Raw genomic sequence first — 19,420 nt, forward strand, 5'->3', positions numbered from 1 at the left:
TTGGTCCCAGAAAGGAGACCTAGGAGCAGTGGTAGAAGGTGCAGAACAATTTAGGCTTCATGTAAATGGTATTGGTATAAACAGGGGATCCCCTGGCCTTCTGGGTCACACTGGCTCAGTGTTGAAGGACTTAGTGACTTGGAATACTGCTGCAATCCCTTGCCCTCATGAGAACAGCAGAAGGGGTCTCCTGACATCTGAGACACCCACTCCCCCATACTTTCAAAGGGGTGACTCAGCCCTCTCGCCTTTCTCTCCTATGGAGTATGAGAGCTTCTGTGAATTTCCCAGGAGGTGAGGAGCAGGGGAGCAGAATTCTTTCTTTCTTTCTTTCTTTCTTTCTTTCTTTCTTTCTTTCTTTCTTTCTTTCTTTCTTTCTTTCTTTCTTTCTTTCTTTCTTTCTTTCTTTCTTTCTTTCTTTCTTTCTTTCTTTCTTTCTTTCTCTCTCTCTCTCTCTCTCTCTCTCTCTCTCTCTCTCTCTCTCTCTCTCTCTCTTCTCTCTCTTTCTCTCTCTTTCTTTCTTTCTTTCCTGCAAACACAGGCTGCCAAAGTGAACTGAAGCCTAGGCCTTAGGCCTCTGCCAGCCTCTTTTGCTTTGCGTTTTTTCCCCTTGTATTTTATCTTTCCACAGCTTTTAGGTGATCAAGCAGCCATGCTGATGTAATTGGTGGAAGAGTGGAGAGGGTAAAGGATTTGGTTCCACAGAAAAACCAAAATGTGTTGTAGTCAGGGATATAATCACAGATAATGAGGTGTTAACAGGGTAGCAAGGTATTAACACCCTGTTATCCCTTTATGAAATATGAATGCCTCTCTTTGATTGAGCCATCTTGTTAACAGATTAAAAAGTCATCATCTAGGATTATATCCTTTGACTTCTTCAGCTGAACTGGGGGAGTGAGGACTAGGTCAAGAATCAAATCCCTTTCTAATGCTCTTTTCCAAATTAAGCATGTATTGTCCCCACAAATCAACCAGGGTGCCTTGTAGTTAAACCCACATGGAGCAGTCCACAAACAATCCAGATATGAACATTCTTGCACAAGAACACAGCTGTATATTCAAGAAGAGGGGGTGGTCAATGATGCCAAATGCTGGAGAGAAATTAAAAAAAATTAGGACTGAGAAAAGGCTATTGAATTTGGCAATTAAGGAGATCACAAATCAAGAGAGAAATTTCAGTTTAATGATGAGGTGGGATAGTCAGATGGCAGATGATAACTGAATAAGAGGAGGCTAGTGGAGACATGCTTTTTGCAGGAGTTTGGATATGAAAGGGAGGAGAGGTGGTAGAGGCTGGCTTAGGGAACTAGCAGAATCAAGTGAAGGGCTTTGTTTCAGATGAGAAGTGGGCTTGGTTTTTTAATAATCAGCATGGAGCCAGTAAATGGGGAGAAATTAAAGACTCAAGGGCAAGAGTATGAAAAGTAGCAATAGAATGTCCTCCTCATAAACCCGGAGAACACCAGCCTACAAATATACACAGCATAAATGTGGAAAGGGTGGACATGCATAGGAATGATACACAGGTGCACATGTGGGCAGCTAGATGGTACAGAGGATAGAACCAAGCCGGAAGTCAGGAAGAGTTCAAATCTGGCCTCAGACACTTCCCAGCTGTGTGATCCTGGGCAAGTCACTTAATTCTGCCTCAGTTTCCTCATCTGTAAAATGAGCTGGAGAAAGAAATGGCCAACTACTCTGATTTCTTTGCCAAGAAAACCCTAAATGGGGTCACAAAGAGTAGGATGCGACCAATAGCAGCACGTGTGGCCTGAATGAACATAGGGAAGGACACCCAATGAGGACGTGTGACAAAAGCAAATAGAGAGATGTAAGAAATGTGTAGCTAGCTCACGTTTGGAACATCCCACACATAAGGGAACATACATGGCTATGTTACACAGGAGGATGGTCATCCACACGTAACCAGTGCACATAACTTGGAGAGGTACGTGAACTGGAAACCTTCATTGCCAGTATATACACTAAGGGGCATGTAATGAGCAACCAGCGTCTTCTGGTGAGATTATTAAGTTGCTCTGTTGAATCTGGGCTCCACTGGTCATTGTATCTCCAGGATTTTCTACTGGGCGTGACATAACTGGACACTGTCTTCTCTTACCCGCCTGTTTTGGCTGTTTGACACCCACTGGGCCTCAGCATTCATTCCCACAAGAGGAAGAATTGGCTCTACCATCTCTCTGTTTTTGGTTATCATCCAGTGTCAAAGCTTCAACTCTTTTAGGAAGAGAGGCATCACACCCACACCCGCTTGTTCAGCCAAAGAAGGAAACTTTTCTATAAGAAGAGAGATATTCTAATTTTCTGAGTCTTTAGCCTCAGGCACTAAGCTCTTTGGTAATTCAAACCCTCCCAGCCAACCACTTAGAGCCTGAAGGTATTTAGTTTTCTCTTTGAAATTATTTTCTCCTCCAAACTGGATTGAAGCCTGTGTCTCACACCACTATCTGACTTGGGGTTAGAAAGTTCCCTTTAACTTCAATCAATGGCTGATTGTCAACCAGCACTCCCTCTCAAACCACTTTTTTGGGGAGACTGTATTTAAGGGCTGTGTGGATCTGAGAATGTTACGGCTTTCTTCTGTCCCCCAAATCCTCTGAGTTTCCTGTGCAGATGAATAGGTGGGAGGTCAGTCAATAAAATCAAAGGAAACATTTACTAAATATTTGCCATCCAAGTGATGGGGTGTGCTAACTGGTTAGACAACAAAATTGTGAGTCTGGGTGACTTGGGAAGATGTTTGTGCCCTGCACAACAATAGGAAAGCTGGGAAGGGGAGACAGTGTGGAGAATAATGAGTTCTATTTTGGATATACTGAGTTTCAGATGCCGATGGGACATCTAATTTGAGATCCACAAATGGATCTCAGGACAGAGGCTTGATATATAGATCGAGCCAGATATGTAGATTTGGGCATCATCTGCATAGAGAGGATAGAGGAAGCTATGGGGAGCTGTTAATATCACAAAATGAGATAGTATAGAGGGAAAAGAGAAGGGGGCCAAGGCACAGCTTTAGGATATGCCCATGGTTAGTTGACATGACCTAGTGTGACCAGCAAAGGAGATTGAGAAGGGGGCATCATTAAGTAGAAGGAGAACCAGGAGAGAGGAGGTGATGAAAACCTAGAGAGGAGAGTGTCTAGATTTAGAAGGAGAGAATCAGTAGTGTCAAAGGACACAGATTAGTCAAGAGGGATGAGGATTAAGAAGAGGCCATTAGATTAGGCAGTTAAGTGAAGATGGCTAACTTTGCAGAGTGGTTTCAGTTGAATAATGAGGTCAGAAACAGATTAAAGAGGGTTCAGAATCTAGTGAGAGGGGAAAAAAGTGAAAGTACCTAGTGTAGACAAAAGACTTTCTCAAGAAGTTTAGCCAGGATGGGTAGTAGAGGTAATTGAATAATGACTGGAGGGAATAGTTGGCTCATATGGGGGTTTTTAATGATGGGGAAACATGGGAATGTTTGTAGGTAGCAAGAAAGGAGCTAATAAATAGAGACTGAGAACAAAAATTGAAAATGGAGGAGCAATCTACTGGAGAAGATGGGCAGAGATGAGATCAAGGGTGCATGCTGAGGGGTTAGCATTGACAAGGAGTACAACCATTTTTTTTTTTTGAGGCAAATAGGGTTAAGTGAGTTTGCTCAGGGTCACACAGATAGTATGTTTCTGAGGCTGAATTTGAATTCAGGTCCTCCTGACTCCAGGGCCAGTGCTCCATCCACTGTGCCACCTAGCTGCCCCAGAAAGGACCAACTACTTCTACGTGAGAGACAGAGGTGAAGAAGGGAAAGATGTCTGAGTGATATGAGTCAGAGGAGAAGAGAAGAGGGAGCTGTAAGCTGATGCCCTTAATTTTTCTTTTTTTTTTTAGTGACGTATGAAACAATGGTCGTTACCTGAGAGGGCGGAATAGGGCATTGTAAGCCCAAATATTGGTGGAACTAAGTAGGCATGCGTTAAACTCCTATAACCCACAACATCAGCTGGGACTATTGTGATCAAGGAAGCAGTGGGGTAGACCTGGGCAGGTGGAGTTAACTTTGCCCAGAGGTGGATTGATCTAGGAGCCAGCTGTGGGCCTTTAGGGCAAGAATATAAAAATGGTTTTTTAAGTCAGCAAGAAAACTGCTGACATTCTACAGAATCTCCTTGTTGACTGGTTTTTACCTTCTTTTTTCTTCGTGGTGTGCCCTGGGAGACATGAGCAGAGACTAGATAATTTAGATTAGAATAGTGCTGGGGTTAGTCAGATAGTGAGTTGATTGGGGAGATATAAAAAAGATTGCTTTATTTACTCTATGAGGGCCCAGTTGAGAACCTGATTTTGTAGTGAATCCAATCAGCATGGTTTTATGATTTTTTCTCTCTCTCATTCCAGTGAATAGGTGCAAAGGAAGCATATGATAGGAGAAATCCAGGGGTGGGCTATTAAATGTTTAACAACTGGTTCTTCCAAAAAAAAAAGGGAGGCTAATCTGCATTATGAACATTTCCCCATCACTTTATTAAGTCTAGAAACCAACAAAACAATCATTAATCAAGGCCTGATTTGTATCCTTGGCTGATCTCTGAATTAAATTTCACACTGAAAAGGAAACAATCTTGTGAGCTGGTTTGAGCTGGCTCATTGGCCCAATAACCCAAAGCTGGAATTTGGCAAGGCATGATTGATGAAAGGACAAAGGGGCAAGGGTATAGAGAATAATAATCGAATTCTACTGATTCCCCAAGGAGAGGATGGGTGATGATCTGGGAAAGAACTGAGGGGCAGAGAGATTAGAGTGAAGAACAAGGTTAGGAGTTATAAAACATAGGGAAAGGTGGAATGACAAAAGATTATGATCAGGTAATGGAATTTTGGAGTTCATAAACTTGAGTAGTTTATGATGGCAAGTTGAAGGCTGTGACCATCTCTCTTCAGTGGAGATAGAATGGAGAAGTTGGTCATGAGAATGGAGTAGATTGAGGAACTGAGAGGTTAGGGTATTTTGGGGATCATCCTTATTATGTATGTTGAAGTCTCTTAGTATGAGGGCAGAAGCTGAGGTGGAGAGAGTGTGAGCCAGGCACTGAGCTCACTGAAGAAAGAAGGAGAATGTTTCCTGAGTGGTGAGATAATACCCACCAGGATCTGAGTTGGATGGATTTGGATAGCATGAACCTCAAAGGAGGCGCTGAGTAGTGGTAGAGGGAGAGTTTGGAAGTGGCAAAGGGGATCTGAGAGCATTGCTCCTCTCCCACCATGCCCAGTAATTAAAGGAGGGGGCGTTCCAAGGGTGAGTCCAGCCAGACCTGCAAAGAGTTGACAGGGAGGCCGAGTTACAAGAATGGAGCCACAAGTAGTAAGTTAGAGAAATGGGATTTGAACTCAGGTCCGTGGTAGCTTTTAGTACCATCGGACTTTCCACTGTACCACACTGCTTAGCACATGTCTTAAAAAGAGTGGACACTGAAATATTTGTTGAGTTTAGAAGAAAAAAAATGTCGCAGAATCAAAGAATAAAAAATTGGGATGCACCTAAGAGGCCTAGTCCAACTAATACCTGAAAAAGAAACTCTTTTATAAAAGCATAAATGGTCTTTTAGCCTTTGCTTCAAGACCTCCCAGAGGAACTTTTGCCTCCAGAGAATAGATAGCTCTAATTGTTAGCAAGTTTTTCCTTATGTGAAGCCCAAATTTCCTTCTGGGCCACTTCTTCCCTTTTCCTTAGACCTGTTCTCTGAGGTCAAAAGGAATAATCTCTCTTCCAGCCCTTGAAATAATGTGAAAATAGCTTCATTTTCCCCACCCTATCATCTTCCCTTTTCCGGGCTAATAAGCGCCCGGTCCTTCAACTGACACTGTTATGGAATGTGCTTGAGGCCCTTCATCATTTCTGTTTGCTATCTCTGGCTGCTCTCCAGTTTATTGACATTCATTAAAAAAAAATTAATAAGCATTTATTTTCTCTCCCACTCACCTCTCCCCCCAATACTGGAAAAAAAGAAAAACAAGACCCTTGTAACAGATGTGCATAGTCAAGCAAAAGAAATTTTTGCCTTGACCATATCCAAAAATGTAATTAGTTACTGTACTGTACTAGGATTGCTTAGCTATAATTGATATGAATACATAAAGTAGTTGGTGTCTGAAAAACAACAACAAAAATGCCATTAGGAAATTGGACATACACTTTAAAAAAAAGTCGCTACCATGAGTCACATTTTAAGTGGAGAAAGTGGGCATGAAGGGCATGTCAGTGTTGGTGTTAACTCAGCCTCTTGCTTAAAGGTAAATTAAAACTGCCAGCATTAAGTTAAAAACACTTTACAAATACATTGAATTATGAGAATAAATTCTCATCTTCAGAAATTCTTTTCCTCTCTCATATTCTATTTCAAAACTGCCATGATGTGATTGCATTGTCTGGGGCATTTTGCACACAATTAACCCACGTGTATCGAAAGCTGCTTTGAGGGCAACAGGTTACTGAGATTTCAGAAGGTGGAGGGAATTCCCGGAGCTGGTGAAGGTCCAGGCTATCAGCTGGCACTGCCAACAGGGCACACCCAGAGCAGTTCTTGGAAGATGGTGGCTGCCCTGGCAAGGGCAAGTGGCTTGGTGAGATTAATTGGATTAGGGCACTTAGCAGGATGGTGATTTATCTTGGCCCATGCTGCCATCAGGATGATGTTCTAAGTTTAGAGTGCTGCACAGCGGCATTGTTGTGTCACCAAGGGCTGTAAAAACAGCTTTGTCACTGGCTGGGGGCCCGGAGCTGGCAGCCAAGACTTCATTATTACACCACAGAATAAACATCTGTGATTCAAAGCTAGAGCTCAGCTCCATTCCATGCTGTCCTTTCCAGGTTCCAAGTCAGTAGGATGGAGAAAAATCTTCAGGAGCATAGTGTTCTTCATGGGAGAAGAAGAAATGTTCAGTGAGATCAAAGAGGAAGATTGTAGTGGGTAACCCTTCAGTTAGACTGGGTAGAACCTACTGGATTGAGCAACCCAAATCCTTCATTCAGTTACCAACTTGAAAGCAAATCATTTTTTGCTTTCAACTGGAATAGCTCCCAATTTATCTCTGTCTCTCTGTCTCTCTCTGTCTCTGTCTCTCTCTATCCATCTATCTATCTCTATCTATCTATCCATTCATTTATTAATGGGGGCATCCTACTAGGTGACTGCTGACTGACTTACTGATCACCAGGACAAGGGAGGGAAGGAGGAGAGGCTCTCTTGAAACTGATCACCTGAAAGCACAATTTCCTGATTTTTTTTTCTCCCAGATGGCTGGGATTCACGGGGACACATGTAATCATCCGTTAGGGTATCACTGTGTGACCCTGGGCAAGTCACTTAACCTCTCTGTCTTAGTCTCCTCATCTATGAAGTGGGGATAATAACTGCATGTACCTCATAGGGTTGTTGTGAAAATCAAATGAGATGCTATTTACAAAGTGCTTTGCAAACAAACCTTAAAGTGCTATATAAACGCTAGTTATCAGTATCGGTGGTTACAGTGCTGGGGCTGGAGTCAGGAAGACTCTTTTTCTTGAGTTCAAATTGGGTACATTTATTAGCTGTGTGACCCTAGGCAAGTCATTTAATCCTGTTTGCCTCAGTTTCCTCATCTATAAAATGAGCTGGAGAAGGAAATGGAAAGCCACTCCAGTATCTTTACCAAGAAAACTCCAAATAGGGTCATGAAGAGTCAGACATGACTGAACAACAAAAATCAGTATTATGAGATAATATTTATAAAGTATTTGGCACAATGCCTGGCACATAGTAGGTACTTAAGATATGTTTCCTTCCTACCTTATCACCAGTCAGCTATTACTTATCAATTCGTCAGCCCTCCCCCTCCCCCACAGCCCCTCTTGTTCCTTCCAGATCCCAGTATGCTCACTCAGTCACACTGCAGCATCATGGGTGAAGAAATGGTTTAATTAGGGGGAACCTAATTAGGGGACAGTGGCACTGATTGAGCACCGGACTCCAGTTAGGAAGACCTTGAGTTCAAATCTTGCCTTCCCCACACTTACTAGTTGTGTGACAATGGCCAAGTCGCCTAACCTCAGTTTCCTCATCTGTAACATGAGAATTTGGGGTTTGGGGGAAGATCAAGTGAGATCATGTATGTAAAATGCTTTGTAAACCTTAGAATGCTAGGTAAATGTCAGCTAACGTTAGGATTACAAAGTTCATAAATGCAAGGTAAAGTCAAGAAGCATTAACCACTTGTATCATAAAGTGTAACTCGCCAAACCGTGCCCAGCTCCCTCTCCTTCTCAAGTTGGTACCACTTTTCCTTTCTGTCTGAGCTGTGAGAGAGACAACCTGGAGTTACATTTACTTAATTAACTCCTGTCTCCATACACTACAGGAGTGGGAGATTGTTCAGTCATTCATGCAGTTTAACTCATGAACACACAGTGTTGTTTGAAGTCCCCTCCCTGGGCAGGGCAGCGTGTGCTGGTTGTCATAAGTCATTTACCCTAACCTGCTTTCTTCTCTGCTGTTCTACACCTCCAGGGCCTTGGCGTAGTTAGGCCACCCATCTTTGCTGCCTGTACCAGAGGCCAGGATTAAGGCCTTCATGTCATTGCCTGCTAGGAGAGCAAGGGAGGAGAAGAGATGTTCCCTACCGCCGCCATGTTTGTATCTCCATCTCAAGGTCTATGCCTACCACGGTGTCTTGCATCCTGGACACAGATCAGTACATCGGGCCAAGTCCATGTCCCCTGGGCGCTGTATATCTGAGAAGCGCAGGGTAGATGAAGCAAGGCCAGATGTCAAAGTTCCTAAATACTGCTCTTGACATGAGTAACTAAAAACCCCCCAGAAAAGAGGAATTGTAAATAAAGAAGGCTTCTTAATATAACTCTAGTGCTCATGCCTGAAGACACTATTTTTTCCTGGTGGACTGGGTCAGATGTTTAGTTCAGATTCATTTATATAATGAGAATGATCAAGGGAATATATCCCCCTTTCCTACCCTTACCCCCAGGTTTCTCTGTCCAGGGTGCTTCCCGTGGAGCTAAGCATTTGCCCTGCCTTCTTCTAGGGGACCCAGGTAAGGCCTGTGTGGCTGGCATGTTGAAGAGCATAAATGAATTGAGGGTCCTGGTTTGGGGCTTGGCCCTCACGGAAGGAAGACCATTGAGGAGGAAGTGGTGCTGCTCAGTAGCCTTTGAAAGAAAAGACTTCTGCTCTCACTCCCTTCCCCCCTCTTAAGTCTAGGGATTTCTTTGCCTCCTCCCCTGTCCTAGCAGCTAGGGCAGCTGGCAGCCGTGGCAACGAACATTCAGTTCACACAGTGAACCCACAAGCAGTGGCTGTGGGCCACTAAGGTCTGTGCTCTCATTACTTTCCCTTTCCTTCTGACAGTTTAGTCCCCAGCCCTGCGGTGGGAGCTGTTTTCTAATGGCTTCAATGGCTCATTCTTCCCGGGGAAACATGAATGAGTTACTTATGGCTCACTTTTTAGGGTTCTTGCCTAGGAGAGGGATAGGATCATTCATAAAACTAAACTGTGACTCAGTCACCTCCAGGAAGGCCTTTGACTTCCCTTGTTCTAACAGCGTCTTAGTATGGTAACAATATACAAAACCCCTCAGGACTGTCCCTCTCTGTACATGCTGATCTCAAGTCACAGGTGTGGCCAACAATGAGGATGAGCTAAATTCATAAACAGACAATCAGATTTACCAAATACCACCAGAGGTGATGGATAGCAAAACAGGATATAGTTGTTGTTTTCTCAGCTTCACCTAGGTAGGGGAAAATGGAGATACCCCCCTCGGCCTTTGTGGGGCTGGGGATGGTGTGGTGAGGATCCGTTACTCATCAGGCTTTTCTTCCCTTCCAAGGCTGTAGCTTTGGCAGCCTTGTCTGCTTGCTGTGGAGAATGATTCTGGTTGCTCCTGGGGGATCCTGATTGTTCTGCATCCCGTTGATTAGTCACTGGCCTGCTTCTTGGTTTCCATGGTCCCAGCCGTGCTGCCTACTGGCTGTCCTCCAGGTGCCCCCAAACCCACTGCCATTGCCAGATTTCACTCCTTAATCCAAGCCTGTAGAGGCTGAGATAGTCATCTCACCCTCCCCTGCACCCCCACCCCTCTCTCTCTCATTAGACCATGTTGCTACACGCAATGAACATGGGCCAGTCTAGAAGAGTCTGAGATTGGATAAGTTTCTGATGCCTCTTCAGTTTTCTGTTTCTTTTCTTGAGCTTAGAAAACCAAATAAAAATATTAAGGTGGGACTTTCTATCCTTGGTGGCAACCTCAAGAATAGGAGAGGTCAAGAGCTTCTAGGGGTGGGTGCTGATTGCCCCATAGGGGGATGACCTCGGAAATAACTTCTTGGAAGAAGTGATCACTGACAGGAAAATGAGTCCCAGCCATTCCTTGGTTTATCAGAAGATATGGACTGTAAGTTGCTCCAAGAGCACAGGTCTAAGGTGAAAGTAAAATACCTATTCAGCAATTTCAAAAAGTGTTTCATGTTTTGATGATTTAAATATTGGCCTCACGGAGGATATAATTGAAATAATGCAAACTGCAACCTCGTGGTTAAAGAAATGGTTTAATTAGAGAGAGCAGTCAGCTATTACTTATCAATTCATCAGCCCTAGTCCTCACCCACACCCCTTCTTGTTCCTTCCAGATCACTCAGTCACTTGGCAGCATCATGGTTGAAGAAATGGTTTAATTAGAGAGAACAGTACGGCACAGTGGATTGAGCACTAGAGTGGAGCCAGGAAGACCTTGGGTTCACATCTTGCCTCCCACACAAAGTAGCTGTGTGATAATGGCTATCACTTAACCTCAGTTTCTTTATCTGTAACATGAGAATAATAATAGCACTTCATAGGGTTTGGGGGAAGATCAAGTGAGGTCATACATGTAAAATGCTTTGTAAACTTTAGGGTGCTATCCAAATGCCAGCTATTGTTAGGATTACTAAATTAGTAAATGCAAGCTAAAATCAAGAAATATTCATTTTATTATGCTCTAAGTATGCATAATTTCCTGCTTATGAATCTTTTGTTTTTAAGCATTTTAGTGGTGTTGTTATCTCACTCTCCCTGACCCCTTTTTGAGGTTTTCTTGGCAGGTATACTGGAGTGGTTTGCCATTCCCTTCTCCAGCTCATTTTACAGATGAGGAAACTGAGGCAAACAGGGTTCAGGAACTTGAGGGTCGCTAGTGAGTGTCTGAGGTTGCATTTGAACTCAGGTCTTCCTGACTCCAGGTGGGACACTCTATCCACTGTGCCACCTAGCTTCTGTTATCTGCCTGATCTACATTGCTTACAGAATACTTTTCTAGAATAGACTCTGTTAATAACTTTTCTGAAGATTCTAGACATAAATCAAACTTATGCTTTAAGAGATTCTTACCTGGGGCTCCTGGGTGGGCTACAGTGAACCTGAGAACTAAAGAACCTAACTGTCTTGCTTTGGGTTCCAAATTCCCCAGGATATGAACTCAGTCTGTTCCAGCCCAGAGTTGGGGTCCCCTGGTGGGAGATTTGCATCCTACCCTCCATGCTATGAGACTTTATATTTGTCTCTCTTCAAACTTCTCTCTCCCAGGTCATAACTAACTTCCACCCAGGTCACCACACCTCTCTCTAGGCTAAGAGTAGGCTTATGGCTCTATTTATCTCTTCAGTCTTATTCTCTCTTCCTGACCTATGAGAAAGGTTGCAAGTAAACTAGAACCTTCCTCTGCTGAGGGCCCAAAAGAGGGTTTCTCACTTGAGAAGAGCCCTTTGACATTTGTTCTATCTTCCTGAATGAAGAATGGAAGGTAACCAAGAAGGCTGACTCAGATGACTTTCCCTTCTGCCTCCAACTTCCTCTCACGGGTCAATGAAGGTAGTGAGGTTTGGGAGCAAGGTGACATTTCTAGGCCTTTGAAATCACCACTTTGAAAAAAACAAAACAAAACAAAACAAAAGAAGGGCAGCTACGTGGCGCAGTGGATAGAGCACCGGCCCTGAAGTCAGGAGGACCTGAGTTCAGATCTGGCCTCAGACCAAACACTTGACGTGTAATAGCTGTGTGACCTTGGACAAGTCACTTACCCTCAATTGCCTAAAAAAAAAAAAAGAAATCACCACTTTGAGGCTGAACCCTATTTTTATACATAATTGAAAATATTCGGACATTCCCCCCTCCCCCACAATAAACCCTATCCCCTTCTCAAAACAAAACAACACCCAATTTTCATTCCTAGGACATAAACATTCTTATTACTCAGGCTTGTGACCTTGGAATGACCCTGAGCTCTTCCCTTTTTTTTAACCTTCCTATCCAAAAAGTTGTTCTGTTTTGTTGATTCTTGGGCAGCTAGTTGGTGCAGTAGATAGAGCATCCAGACTGAAGTCATGAAGACCTGAGTTCAAATCTGTCCTTAGACACTTACAAGCCGTGCGACCCTTGGCAAGTCACTTAACCCTGTTTGCCTCAGTTTCCTCATCTGTAAAATGAGCTAGAGAAGGAAATGGCAATCCACTCCAGTATCTTTACCAAGAAAACTCCAAATGGGGTCCCGAATGGTCAGACACAACTGAAAAACGACTGAAGGGCAACATAGTTGATTGTACCACTATAACATCTTATATGTGTGTATTTCTTTCCACTCACATGACCATAGCTGTTGTAGAATGCCACTAACTACAAACTGACCTTGCCTGATCCCATAGCTGGGAATTTGCCAGAGGGCAATCGAAACCAGTCAAAAGGAGAACTCTCAACATCAGCTTAAAAAACAAAACAGAAACAAAAACCAGGGCCACGGTTCTGCCCAGATGTGTTCCCTCCCCAGCCTTCTTTTCCTCCTGTTTTTTTTTTCTTTCTTTCTTGGATTTTCAGTTGTTACGCAGAATAGCTGGCATGGCGCCTTCCTGAGTCTCTGGTTTCCATGAGACTCCCTCCCGGCCGAAGTGCATTTAACCCTGCCCCCTCTGGCCTTCTGGGCCACTACAGGACTTTGGATCCCCTCTTCCCTCTCCTGGCAGATTGGGCTCACTACTTGACACGCTCAGCAGTTAATGCAGATTTACAAGCATACATTAGGTACCCAAAGGTGCCAGGGGCTAGTCTAGATACTGGGGAAAACAAAGACAAAACAATTAAAAAATTGTCTCTGTACTCAAGGAGCTTACATTCTACTCTGTCAGGATTAGGGTAGAGACCCACACTGTATGTACACAGATAAATAGGAGTCAAATATGTTCGAAGTAATTAAGTAGGGACAGCAGAGAGTATTAACAACTGGAAATGTCATGGAAGGCATGTGTGGAGGCAGCTAGGTGGTGCCATAGTGCACAGAGCACTGAACTTGGAATCAATGAGACCTATGTTCAAATTTTGACTTAGACCTTTTTAGTTGTGTGACTCTGGACAAGTCTTGACCTCTGGTTTTTCTTGGTTTCCTTAACTATAAAATGGGGATAATAATAGTACTTACCCCACCAAGATTGTTATGAGGATCAAATGAGATATTTCTAAAAACAGTTAGTGGCACAAAGTAAATGGGTCCTTTGTAAATGCCTTTTCTCCTCCTCCTTTCCTTCCTTTCCTTCTCCTTCCCTTCCCCTTTTGCACAAGCCCTTCCTCATGCCTGAAGTAAATGCCTTCCTCACCTCCTGGCTTACAATGCCTTATTTTGTTGCTTAGTTATTTTCAGTTGTGTCTGACTCTGTGACCCCTTTTGGGGTTTTCTTGGCAAAGATTCTGGAGTGATTTGCCATTCCCTTCTCTAGCTCATTTTACAGATAAGGAAACTGAGGCAATCAGAGTGAAATGACTTGCGCAGGGTCACCCAGCTAGTAAGTGTCTGAGGCCAGATTTAAATTCAGAGAAATGCGTCTTCCTGACTCCAGGCCTGGCACTTGGCATTTTGCAGGAAAACCCCAAAAAGGATTGTGAAGAATTGGACACGATTAAATAACAACAACAAAGGCAGTAGATGCGGAGTGCAGTGAGCCTGAACGTATATTGATAAAATCTTGATATGGTGAAAAAGTCTGATAATACATGTAATGTGTAATACTTGTGGACTTCCCACCTCAAGGAAGAAGGCAGTGGGGGGTGTCCTTGCACATCTTCGTTCAAGTCCTGCTTGCTCTTTATAATTTTGTTACATTCACTTTTAATTTTGTGTTTGTGTATGTGGTTATTCTTTCCATTTACATTATTGTAGTTACTGTGTTCCTTAGTTCTACTTCATTCTGTATCAGTTCATGTAGATCTTTCCCTGCTTCTCCGTATTCATCATATACAACATTTCTTATAGCTCAGTAGTATTCTATTATATTTATCGAACAGATGAATTTTGGTCATTACCCAATCGATACACCTCTACTTGGCTTCCAATTTTTTTTTGCTATCACAAAAAGTGCTGCTATGGTTATGTTGGTGTATATGGGGACTTTGTTATCAATGGTTTCTTGAGGTAAACCCAGTAATGGAGTCTCTGGTTCCAAAGGTAAGGATATTTTAGTCACACTTTTTACATAATTACCAATTGCTTTTCAAAATAGTTGTACCACTTTACAGTTCCACCAAAAACATACTATTGTTCCACAGCCCCTCCAATATTAAGTATTGCCATTTCCCCCCACCTTTCTCAATTTGAAGGGTATGAGGTAAAACCTCAGGGTTTTTTGGCTTGCATTTCTCTTATTAGTGATATACAACATTTTTTGATGCTATTGTGAATATTTTGCCATTTTTTTTGAGAACTGTTTGTTCATTTGGTCCCTTGACTATCGAGGAATGGTGATTAGCTATGTCTGTATCTACATACTTATACACACATACACATGTGTATATATATATTTATATATGGGTGTGTATGTTATATATATTTATACCTTATATACCTTTACACACACACGCACACACACACACACACACACACACACACACACACACACACACACACACACACACACACCCCATTGGATATCAAACATTTATCAGAGAAATTTGATATGAAGATTTTTTTTCTGACCCTGAGTGCATCAGTTTTGTCTGTGCAGAAGCTTTTCAGTTTCATGTAACAAACAATAACTGTTTTACCTTTTAAAATTTCTTTTGTCTCTTTTTGCTTAAGAGTACATCTCTTATTCATAGATATGAGAGGTATATGATTTGTTTCTCTTCTAAATTTTTTTACAATATGATCTTTAATATTAAGGTCATATATCCATTTAGAATATATTGTGGAATGGTATAACCTCAGGCTGCATTAAAAGAAGTATTTGTTGTCTAGTCGTGTCTAACTCTTCATGACCCCATTTATGCGTTTCTTGGTAAAGCTGGTAGAATGGTTTGCCATTTCCTTCTCCTGCTCATTTTATAGATAAGGAATTGAGGCAAACAGGGTGAAGTGCTTGCCCAAGGTTACCCAGCTAGTAAGTATCTGCGGCTGGATTTGAACTCAGGAAGATGAGTCCTCCTGATTCCCAGCACTCTATCCATTGTGCCACCTAGGTGCCTAGATTGTGGAATATTATATAAGGTGTTGGTCTAAGCTTAATTTCTACTAGGCTGCTTTCTAGTTTTCCCAGCATTTTAAAAAACCAAGTAGTTTTTTCCCCCCTAAGCAATTTATGTTTTTCCACTTTATCAAACACTGGATTATTAAGTTCCATTGTCTTGGATTCTCCCTCTTTCTAGTTATTTTACTGATCTCTTTCTTAATTTTTTTTTTTACCAATTCCATATGGTTTTTCTGACTTGCTTTATAATATGGCTTGAGGTCTGGAAATGCTATATGCTCCCTTCATCTCTACCTCTTTTCACTATTTCCCTTAATATTTCCCTAGAGACTTTTTTTTTTATGAATTGTATTATTGTTTTTATCGAGTTCTTTAAAGTATCTTCATGGTAATTTGGTATGTTATTAAAAGTATAAATTAACTTTGGCAGTGTTGTCATTTTTATTATATTGTCAGAGTTTAGCAATGAGCACTCACTATGGCTCCAGCTATTTCAATTGTCATTTATTTCTTTAAGGAGCACTTTAGTAGTTGAATCCAAATGAGTCTTTTGTATGTTTTAGGAGATGGATCCCCAGATATTTTTGTGGATTCTATAGGTATTTGGAATGGGATTTCCCTTTCTATTTTTACTTCTTATGTTTTGTCATATAGAAATGCTGTTGATTTTTGAGGGTTTCTTTTGTAGCTTGCGTCTTTGCTGATGCTATTAATTGTCAAAATTAGTATCTTTGCTGATTCGCTAGGATTTTCCAGGGATACCATTATGACATCAGCAAATATGGCTTTTCACTCTCTCTCCTTTTCTCTCTCTCTTCTCTTCTCTCTCTCCTCCTCTTTGTCCTGGTATGATTCATCATTATCTTCTTTGATATTTATTTATTAGGTCATTTTCAAGTCTCTACTTGAGTCTGTGTCTTCTGTTTGTGATCTTGAACCAATGCTGATTTTTCTTAATTTATGTTCAGTAATAGATGTGTTACTATTTCTGCCTTTTTACATTTGTTTGCTATTTCTCTGTGGATAATTTTTGTAAAAGTTCCACGTGGGTGAGAAATATGTATATTCCTTGGCAGTCCCATTTAGAAGATGCCAGAAGTCTTTTAATCCTAGTTTCTCAAGCAATTGGTTCAGTTCCATATTTTCCCTTTTGTTTATCTTTATCTTAGACTTATTCAGAACCTCAAGAAGAATCATGAAGTCTTCTGTCATTATTGAGCTCTTGTCTTCCTGTAGCTCACTTAATGTTCCCTTTACGAATTTTGATGCTAAGGCATTTAGGGGGCATACATTTATATATCACTGGCACTGGTTTATTGTCTATGGTTCCTTTTAGTATATTGTAGTTTCTTTTTTATTCATTTTTTGGATGTTTGTTTTTGCTTTCTCAGCATGATTGTAATTCCTACTTTTTTTTTTAATTCATTTGATAACACAGTAAGATTCCCCCCCCCATCCTTTCAGTTTGATTTTGTGTATATTAGTGTTTTTTTTGTTTTTTGGTTTTTTTTTTGGTTAGGCAATGGGGTTAAGTGACTTGCCCAGGGTCACACAGCTAGTAAGTGTGATGTGTCTGAGGCCGAATTTAAACTCAGGTTGTCCTGAATCCAGGGCCGATGCTCTATCCACTTCGCTACCTAGCTGCCCTGTATCTTTGTTTTTTATATGTGTTGTTTGTATGCAAAAGATTGTAGGGTTTTGTTTTCTTATCTAATCTGTCATTTTTCATTTTATTCGATTCTTTAATCCAAGAATTAGGTTTCTATTTTCCTGCATTTGTCTTTAAGGTTGTTTTTCCCCCATAAGTTGTGATTTCCCCATCTCCTCTACTATAAATATAGTACCATGTTCTTAATCTTTTTTCAAGGCAGCTCTATTCCCACTGGATCTCTTCCCTCCACCCCGATCCCTCCCTCCTGTTTGTTATCCCTTTCCCTTTGGGATTTTGGTGGATAATTCCTTTTTCTTTCCTACTTTGATCTTATTATCTGATCTAATCCTTCTCTCCTTTTCTAGTGCATTTGTTCACCCCTCCTGAATTTCTGCTGTCTAGGGTGTCTGAGATGCAAACAATCTCCATAGGTCTAATTTCCTTTCTAAGAATGTTTCAAATGACCTTTTATGATTGAATATCCATTTTTTTTTCCATTTATGGTTAAGCTCAGATTTGCTGGGTGACATCCTGAGGTCTATTGCTCTTTGGAACATATTCCATTCCCTCTTGTGTTTTATGGTATGTGCAAAATAGTCTTGTGGTATTTGAATTTCCTTTCCTTTGTGTTTGAAGGCCATTTTCCTGATTACTTGCAGAAGTTGTTCTTTCTGAAATGAATTGGTAAATTTAATCATTATCAGTCTTGGAGCCTTGGGTTTTTTTTTTTCCCTGAAGGTGGTCTATGAATTCTTTCAAATGGTATTTCATTTTCTGTTTCCAGAAGTTCTGGGCAATTCTCTTGTATTACTTCTTGCACTATAGTGTTTAGGTGTTTTGTCTCGTCATATTTTTCTTGGGAAACCTATGATACTCACGCTGTCTCACACATCCTGTATTCAAAATCAGTATGTTTTGCTTGGATAGAGAACATATTTTCTTTAAAAGTTTTTTTTTTGCTTTCCTTCTCTTAGATTGTCCTTTACTACTATATATTAAAACACTTTTTTGTTATCTCATTTGTTTCTTTGCTGAAACTTGCCATCACAGATTCTAGTTTTTCTATTCTACTCATTATTTTTGCTGTACAGGTCATAAGTTCTGCTCTCATAATTCCCATTTCTTTATTTAAGCCACTGAGGAACAATGTGTTGTGATTCCATGTTCTCAAATTCCACAGGTTCACTGGTCTGTTAAGTGTCTAATAATTTTCTGTTGTTTAGCAGTATTTATTGATAGAGAACTTGTTTACTAGATTTAGGGACCATATTTCCTTCAGATGTTAATGTTTGCTCTGTTGATTTATTTACTTATCAAGGTCTTGGAGTTTTTTTCTTCCAGAGCTCCTTGGTAATTTCAGTTTTTCCCTTCCTTATTTTCCCCTTTTGCTCACTTTCTGACTCACTCCCCTTTGATAGTGGTTTCTTTAGGGGCTGTATCTCTCAATACTTCTCAGCCTCTTCCCACATTTGGACAATATACAGTTCCCCAGCCTAGGTCTCATGCCTCTTTTGAAGGGATAGAACTGGACTCAGGTGGATGCTGAGCTCTTTCCCTCAGGTTTAGTGCTGCTCAATCTCCCCTAACAAAATATCATGTTCTGCTCCCTCTGTTCTTCAGTTTTCTGACCTGGCTCTGGTAGCTGAGAAAGCTGCTGCTATAAATGCTACAAGATTGATTTCTGTAGTTTGACTCTCTGAGGCTCTTAGAGGAGGGTGATGTGGGCTGTTGAGCTCTATTTCAAGCCCAGACATGTGTCTTTCCCTTTTCCCTCTGTTTTTCTGTTCTCCTGCAGATATCTTTTGCATCACAGAATGTTGCTGCCCCAGGGCTGGCTATCTGACATAGCTCAAGCAAAGTCATATAGCATAGAGCCAGGATCCTCCATAGCATTGGAAAAAAGAAGGTGAGACTGGGGTGTGGGGTGGGGTTTTGTTGCAAGCCTGCATGTTGAGTTCTTGGGTTTTGTGTTGGGACCTTGGGTCAGCTAGTACAGCCTTGCTGTTGGTAGCATGGTATATGGTGGGGGTGCTGAGTGAGGTAGGCATCAATTTGTGATTTTTTTAAAACTTTCTTATGGATTCCTACTGTCCTAGACCGTGGTGATAGTGGAAGCTGCTTTATCTTTTGTGTATAATTTCTGTTTTGGAGAGGTTTGGGAGGTTGTGGGGATTAGTGAAGCTGCGTAGTGTTCCATCTTGTTGGTTATGTTGAGGTCATAGGATTTAGA

General features: G+C 41.5%; 1 long non-coding RNA gene across 1 annotated transcript; it reads left to right on the forward strand.

The window, feature by feature from the left end:
- The first annotated feature begins 556 nt into the window (after window positions 1–556).
- Window positions 557–8,906, forward strand: LOC144457540 (uncharacterized). The gene is made up of 2 exons (XR_013486916.1): window positions 557–6,977; window positions 8,553–8,906. It is a non-coding gene; the product is annotated as an uncharacterized LOC144457540 (long non-coding RNA).
- The last annotated feature ends 10,514 nt before the right edge of the window (window positions 8,907–19,420 follow it).

The sequence above is a fragment of the Phascolarctos cinereus genome, unplaced genomic scaffold (assembly GCF_003287225.1).
Source record: "Phascolarctos cinereus isolate Bilbo 61053 unplaced genomic scaffold, phaCin_HiC Scaffold_5;HRSCAF=322, whole genome shotgun sequence".
Taxonomy (NCBI): domain Eukaryota; kingdom Metazoa; phylum Chordata; class Mammalia; order Diprotodontia; family Phascolarctidae; genus Phascolarctos; species Phascolarctos cinereus.